Source organism: Populus trichocarpa, chromosome 19 (genome assembly GCF_000002775.5).
Source record: "Populus trichocarpa isolate Nisqually-1 chromosome 19, P.trichocarpa_v4.1, whole genome shotgun sequence".
Taxonomy (NCBI): domain Eukaryota; kingdom Viridiplantae; phylum Streptophyta; class Magnoliopsida; order Malpighiales; family Salicaceae; genus Populus; species Populus trichocarpa.
In genome coordinates, this window is record NC_037303.2 from 11,977,332 (window position 1) to 11,985,354 (window position 8,023).

Below are 8,023 nucleotides of genomic sequence, written 5' to 3' on the forward strand. Positions count from 1 at the left end.
AGAAACTACAAGTCAACGACAACATCTTACTCGTGTAAATCAACAACGAATTCTCAAGTTATTAGAGTCTGAAATAATACCGTGTAAATCAACAACGAATTCTCTAACAAGACATGGTCATTCACTTGATGGCTTTCAGTTCTTTTTTTTTTTTTTTCAAAAGTTCAATTTCCTTTTAGTGTTTGCCAAGCTTGTCGGTAGATGTTGATCGCTGCTTCTTCAATCTCCTGGTTGGTAATGCTTTCGCACCAGGAAATTGCAAAAAAAGAAGCATAAAAGGGTTAGGTTATAAAGAACACACCTTTTCTAGGTTTTCTTACATTCTGTGATCCCTCCTAGAACTTGCATAGCCAACAACAACATCTTCAACATCACAGAGGTTTTTTTATGCATCTTCTGCTCTTACAGTTAAGTTACTCTCAATTCTTTCATTACAGAGGCTAGATTAGGGTCTTGACTTCTTTTAGAAACGGCCTTTCTTTACCACTGAGATTAGATCAGAGTCATGTCTGCCTTTGAGATAGGGAAATTTAAAGGTTTATTTCACAAGAACTTTAAGAAGAAGATAGAGATATGAGATTTAGGATGAAAAATTATTTTCAAAGCCTTTGCCTGTTCTTTCTTGAAAAACAAAAGGTGAATAGAAAGAATGTGATCTCCGTTGAAAAAGTCAAGGGGTTTTTGTAGCTAAACAACTACGTATTTTTTTTAAAAAAATAATGATAATAAAACACAGATTATTGTGCAAGTCCACAGTTTTGTTAATCATTAGTTAATAAGTCTATTAATAAAAAAATTAAAAGATCATTGTTGATTTACACAGTACTCACCGACAAATGCTAAAAATATTTTTTCAGCCACATGTTTAGTTTTATTTGTTTTTGTGTTTCAAAAATATTTTTAAAAAAATTTAAATTTTTTTTATTTTTTTATTTATTTCAAATTAATATTTTTTTAGTGTTTTCAGATTATTTTAATGTACTGATATCAAAAATAATTTTTAAAAAATAAAAAAATATTATTTTAATACATTTTCGTGTAAAATCTATTTTAAAAAATAACTGCAACTATACTTTGACTTCCATGCACGCTTTTTATATAAATAGATAGTCCCGTAAGAAAGAGAAAAAAAAAAGAATGTGGAGGCTAAAGATTGCAGAGAAAGGGAGCAACCCTTACATATTCAGCACAAATGATTTTGTTGGAAGGCAGATATGGGAGTATGATCCGAATGCTGCAACTCCTGAAGAGCGTGAACAAGTGGAAGAGGCTCGCCGGAATTTTACCAAAAACCGCTCTAAGGTCAAGCCCAGCTCTGACCTTCTTTGGCAATATCAGGTACGTCCTCCATGTAGCTAACAACAACAAGAATATATTTTTTTTAACCATAGATATTATAGGATGAGTTTCTTCTTTCTTACCACAATACACACACACACACACATTGTTGTCAGCGAAACAACTTTATACAAGTCTCATCGCATTCATTTTTTTTCCCTCTTAATTACTAGCCTGACTTGTAGATTCTGTGCAGGATTAAATTAATCAACCTAGTTAATTAATTAACATTAAACCTCCAAATTAAGTAGGGTATAGAATGACTATTGATGTGCATGGAGCCATTCAACACTCTTATTGAATTATATGGAAATAAATTTCTTTTAAGAAAGTAATAATTTAAATTCAATTAAGACAAACTAGTTTACTAATATAATTCTTTTTATTATTATTAATATTTTTAATTAAAAATCTAATTTTTTATTCTTTGACATTCATTTAATAAATATCAAAAGCAATTAGAACACGTACCAAAACAAAATTGGACGATTCAAAAAATCTTTCTAATTAAAACTCCTTTGTCTAATAAACGCTCACTTTTTTGGAAATCTTTTACTAGATATTAATTTTTTAGACAATATCTTATTATTATTCTAAAAAATTAATATTCTTATAATTTCCATGAACATGTACTAAAAAATATAAAAATAATATAATGTTAGCACGTTGTTCTAGGAAAGTCTTAGGGTCAATAAATCTGGTCCAATGGTTTAATTTGGAAATCTCATAACCCAACTCCTTGTCCGAGCTGAGTTTCAAATTAAATTATATAAGGTTAATGTAATGTAACTTGATCAGCTTTGTAGATCAAAAGACAACCAAGATAATTGGTCAAAACTCAATTTTATATAAAAAAATTTCAAGATACCATGTTTTTTTTTATATATAATATTAAGATGATGACATTTTGAATCAACTTGAGTCAACTCAAATTAATTTATTACATCCACGACTTTATTATGGACCCAACCGAGTTTAATAATTTTATTTTTTAAATTATTTTTTGTTAGATTATATGATTGTAAAAATAGATGCTTGCAGGAAAGTCGCCTCATGAAAATAAAATAAAAACATTAATAATGGACTATACAGAAAGAGCATTTTCTAATATTATAAAACAAATGTTATAATCTAATTCATAAATAGATTAAAAATTGAATGATATCTCAAATATTTTTTTAATTAATTTAAGAATTTAATAAAATAATAAATCTAATATATTTTGAATCAATTAATTTTAAAGTAATTAAATTTAAATTGAAGGAAAAAAAAAACATAAAGGGTAAAATATGGCAAGTGCGCGCGAGCCTTAGCCTTTTTTTTAAAATGATGGGTGGATTACGAATCTTCTGCAAGATTGAATTCCAGTCACCGGAGAGATGACCAAAAAATTAGGCCGGAGTTTTCTTATCCGATAAACCATTTTCAATTTATTCTCACCAATAAATATTTAATAAACACAATTAGAATCTCATGATATCAAAAAAGTTTAAAATCGCGATAACCCCATAATATTTTGTTAGACTGTGAACAAAGAATTCTCTATCTCTTTTAGGTGGTTTTTTTTTTTTTTTGGTAATTTAATGTAATATCTGTGGTCATTTTTTCTATGACTCCAGCCCTAGCTAGGTAAGATGTAAAGTAGGAACTTGCTGAAGTTGACCAATAATTAACTGCAGTAAGAATATGATATGGTAACATTTTGCAAAAAAGGCTATTAATTGAATGTAAAAAACATGAATGATCCATGCAGATTCTGAGGGAGAAAAATTTCAAGCAAACAATTCCTGCAGTGAGAGTTGAGGATGGTGAGGAGGTGACATATGAAAAGACCACAGCAGCATTAAGGAGGTCAGCCAACTTTTTTTCAGCTTTGCAGGCAAGCGATGGCCACTGGCCTGCTGAAAATTCTGGGGTCCTTTTTTTCCTTCCTCCTTTTGTAAGTATCTTTTTTATGTCATTATGCTAATTCATATTTTAATAGAGTAATACTATATATATATATATATATATATATATGGATGGACTTTTGCGATTGAGAAATTAATAATTATTCAGGACAAATAATATTGTAGGTGTTTTGCTTCTACATTACTGGGCATCTCAACACCATGTTCCCTCCTGAGTACCGCAAAGAAATCTTTCGTTACATCTACAATCATCAGGTAATTAATTAATTAATTTCTTATCACTTGAAATACAAGTTAATTTCTTTATCATAGATCTAATTATTAATTATGCAAAATCAACACTTTAATTAACATGATATGTTGCAGAATGAAGATGGTGGGTGGGGTCTGCACATAGAAAGTCACAGCAACATGTTTTGCACAACCTTCAGCTACATTTGTCTACGCATGCTTGGGGTAGGACCAGATGAGGAAGCTTGTGCAAGAGGAAGAAAATGGATTCTTGACCGTGGTGGTGTCACTTCCATTCCCTCTTGGGGCAAGACTTGGCTTTCGGTATTTTGTAATTGCCATCGTGCATATAACAATACACGCTTTTATCTCACAAAACTAAGATGGTTTTTATTTGTTTATTTATTTTTTAGACGCATGCAGAGTTGTATATGCAGAGTTGTACAATCTGTGATTAAATAAGGTACTTTTAAGTGAGTGTGTTAATGTTTCTTCTTAAATTTGATTCGTTGTAGATTCTTGGTCTATTTGACTGGCTTGGATGTAACCCAATGCCCCCAGAGTTTTGGATTCTTCCTTCTACCCTTCCTATTCATCCAGGTAATTATTTATTAGTACAGTTTTCGTAGCTTGATTAGGAAGTTAATTAATATGTAAGTATATAATCAATAATGCTTATAATTAGTTTGATCCCCATTATAAAATGCAGCAAAAATGTGGTGCTATAGTCGATTGGTTTACATGCCAATGTCATATCTCTATGGAAAAAGATTTGTAGGGCCAATTACACCTCTGATTCTGTCACTGAGAGAAGAACTGTACCTTCAGCCTTACGAAAGTGTCAAGTGGAAGCATGTCAGACATTTATGTGCAAAGGAGGATCTTTACTATCCACATACCTTGATTCAGGACTTCCTTTGGGATAGTCTGTATTTGATGTCCGAACCTCTTCTTACTCGCTGGCCCTTTAACCAGTTGATCAGAAAGAAGGCTCTTGAAGTGACAATGAAGCACATTCATTATGAAGATTAGAGCAGCAGATACATTACTATTGGATGTGTAGAGAAGGTGCTGTGCATGCTTTCATGTTGGGTGGAGGATCCAGATGGTGTTGCTTTCAAGAGGCATCTTGCTAGGGTTCCTGATTACTTGTGGGTTGGAGAAGATGGAATGAAGGTTCAGAGCTTTGGTAGTCAGTTGTGGGATGCTACGTTTTGTTTTCAAGCTTTGTATACTAGTGAGCTTGGTGAAGAAATCAAGCCTACACTGGCTAAATCCTTTGATTTCATCAAGAAATGTCAGGTTGTGGATAACCCAGCAGGTGACTTCAGGGGCATGTATCGTCACATTTCTAAAGGATCATGGACTTTCTCCGATCAAGATCATGGATGGCAAGTTTCTGATTGTACTGCAGAAGCTTTAAAGGTTAAAATGACATCGACTATATTAAATTTTTCTTTTTTGAAAACATTTTTATAAAATGAAGTAGCACTGAGTTTTATCCTCTTTTGTCCAGTGTGTTCTCTTTGCTCAAATGTTGCCTACAGAAGACATTGGTGAGAAATTGGATCCTCGGATGATTTTTGAAGCTGTCAATATCATTCTTTCACTACAGGTGAGTGAGTGATTGGTTTTAGCTTTTTTGTCTTATCAAATTTACTGTTCTGCACTTCCCTTTCTTTCAAAGAACAGCATCAGAAATTTGATCTTCATCTTAATTTAATTAAATTCAGGGGCCAAGAGGTGGTCTTGCAGCCTGGGAGCCTATTCGCGGTGAAATGTGGTTAGAGGTAACTTCTATGCTAATATCTTTTCCTTTACTTTTTAAAATCAAAATTGTCTTCAATTAACTCCATCATATCAACTGAATTGTTTTTTTCTTCTTATGGTCTTTTGCGTTCTTAGAAACTCAATCCTATGGAATTCCTGGAGAACATAGTCATCGAGCACGAGTAGGAATTTTCATACAATCTTTTTCCTTTTTTTTTTTGTTATTTTGTACCATAAATATTAAATTTCTCTGGTTCTGATTTTGTATATGTTGTCATACAATGCAGCTATACTGAGTGCACATCATCTGCAATCCAAGTATTTGTGATGTTTATGAAGATGTACCCAGGACATAGGAATAAAGAAATTGAGACTTCTATTGCAAGAGCTGTCGAATATCTCGAAACGATTCAAATGCCAGATGGTTCATGGTATGGAAACTGGGGAGTTTGCTTCATTTACAGCACATGGTTTGCACTCGTTGGGCTTGCTGCTGCTGGAAAAACCTACTATAACAACCAAGCAATGCGTAGAGGCGTCGATTTTCTACTCAGGATACAGTCTCCAGATGGTGGCTGGGGTGAGAGCTACCTCGCTTGCCCAAACAAGGTAATTGAATTCATTTCAGCAATTGAATTATGCCTAGACAAGTGGGAAAATACTTTCATTATGGATTAATGCTGTGCATCATTTTTCAGATATACACACCTCTCGAAGAAAACCGATCAACTTATGTGCACACAGCTTGGGCTATGCTTGGTTTGATTCATGCTGGCCAGGTCAGTTCCTTATGTACTAGCTCATCTTTTCCCATTTGCTTTGGTTCTGCATATATATTATTCTAATCTTCTTTCGAAATTTCAGTTCATGTAGTAATCTTTCTGTCATTATTTTTGTTTGAAATAGGGGGATAGGGATCCCACTCCACTTCACCGTGCTGCAAAGTTGTTGATCAATTCTCAAGCCGAAGATGGTAGCTATCCTCAGCAGGTATCTAGTCATGACCTAGATATTGTAAAAATATATTCTGATATGGCTATTGTTACTCCCATTAGCTTGAATTTTCCACTTGATTTTGCTTAATCATTGTCTGAATTTTCTGCAGGAAATTACTGGAGTTTTCAAGAATAACTGCACGTTACTCTACCCTATCTATAAGAATGTTTTCCCCTTGTGGGCTCTGGCAGAATACCGAAAAAATGTTCCATTGCCATCCAAGAAGCTTTGAATCAATCAAGGGATTTTGTACAACAAGATATAGAAATATGAGTTGTTTGTGTAGAGAAGCAAGAAAATTGTGGGTGTTGAAACTGCACAGACCCCATATGCAGATGGAGCAGGGGCAGGGCTTATTTTAAGTTATTATGGAATGTGTTAGAATTGGAAATATTGTATTATTAATGTATTGATTTATTGTGTGTAGTATGTTACACTGTAATACATGTACTGTCCTAATTATATAAATAGCAGAGGTGACTATCTCATTGAGTTAAGCCTCTTAATTATCACATACATTGTTTCAACTTGGTATCAAAGCCTTTCTATCTAAACAAATTTACTTCCACTCCTCCTTCACCTGGACGGCTCAACTCCTTCTTCTCATCTCTGCCGCAGACGTTCTGCCCCTCAGGTTTTCTGCGAGTCAGGTTCTGCAAAGAGCGCAACTCCCTCTTCTCAAGTTTTCTGCAAATATCAGTATGTGTTCTTCTCTGCTTCACAGATTTGCGTCTGCCTCTCCATTACACTCTTCTTCAAATGGCAGCCCCTCTGATTATTTTCTATTACTACTACTTCTCTACAACAAATTCATCTCCTCTGATTGTTTTCTACTGCTACTACTTCTCTGCAATAATGATTCTTTATCAGCTACTACTCCTCTATCAGCAATGATTTATGATAGCTACTGCTTCTTTGTAACGCTGATTTTCTACCTCACGATCAGCGTGTTATTACTTGCTTAATTGTGCTATTGTTTATAATTTCTTCTGTTGTTTCTTCACTACTACTCTAGAGTTAACTTCTGTTTTTTCTACTCATCTTCTGCAATATGAATCCTTCGGTTTTTGCTGTAGCTGGCACCACTGTCAACCCTTCTTCTCCCAACACCAATGTCAACCCTTCTTCTCCCAACATCAATGCAGTGATGCTCCCCTCTACTGCGACAACAGCTGTTATTCCCCTCTCGAATACACAACAGGTCATCAACCTCATACTCACCAATTCCAATTATCTATTTTGGCGTATACAGATGAAGTCATTTATTATTGGCCAAGGGGTGTTCTCATTTATCGATGGTTCTCATTCCTGCCCTTCTCTGCTTGATCTATCCAGTCACTCTACTACTGCATTTGCCAACATCAATTATGACCCTTCCCAAGCGTTTCTCACATGGAAACAACAAGATCAACTCATACTTAGTGCTTTACTCCCATCCCTCTCCATTGAAGTTCTTCACCTTGTGGTGGACTACCCAACTTCGGCAAGTGTTTGGAGCACCCTAGAACGTGCCCTTGCCTCTCCATCCAACTCTAGGATTGCGCAATTACATGGCTCTCTCCAGGATCTTCGTCAAGGTGATGATATTGTCACTTTCTACCTGCAGAAAGCTAAGGGATTATTTGACGAACTAGCCGCAGTGGGCATACCTATCTCCCTCATTGACTTTAATCTATATGTCTTTCAGGGCCTTCATGGTGAATTTCGAGATTTGGTTACTAGTCTGTTGATTAGTACTTAAAAGTGCATTCTCATTAAGGCTTTATATCATCATATTG

At 34.4% G+C, this 8,023-nt stretch overlaps 1 pseudogene; it reads left to right on the plus strand.

The window, feature by feature from the left end:
* The first annotated feature begins 1,116 nt into the window (after positions 1-1,116).
* Positions 1,117-6,759, plus strand: LOC18108469 (beta-amyrin synthase-like; annotated as a pseudogene).
* Positions 6,760-8,023: the final 1,264 nt, after the last annotated feature.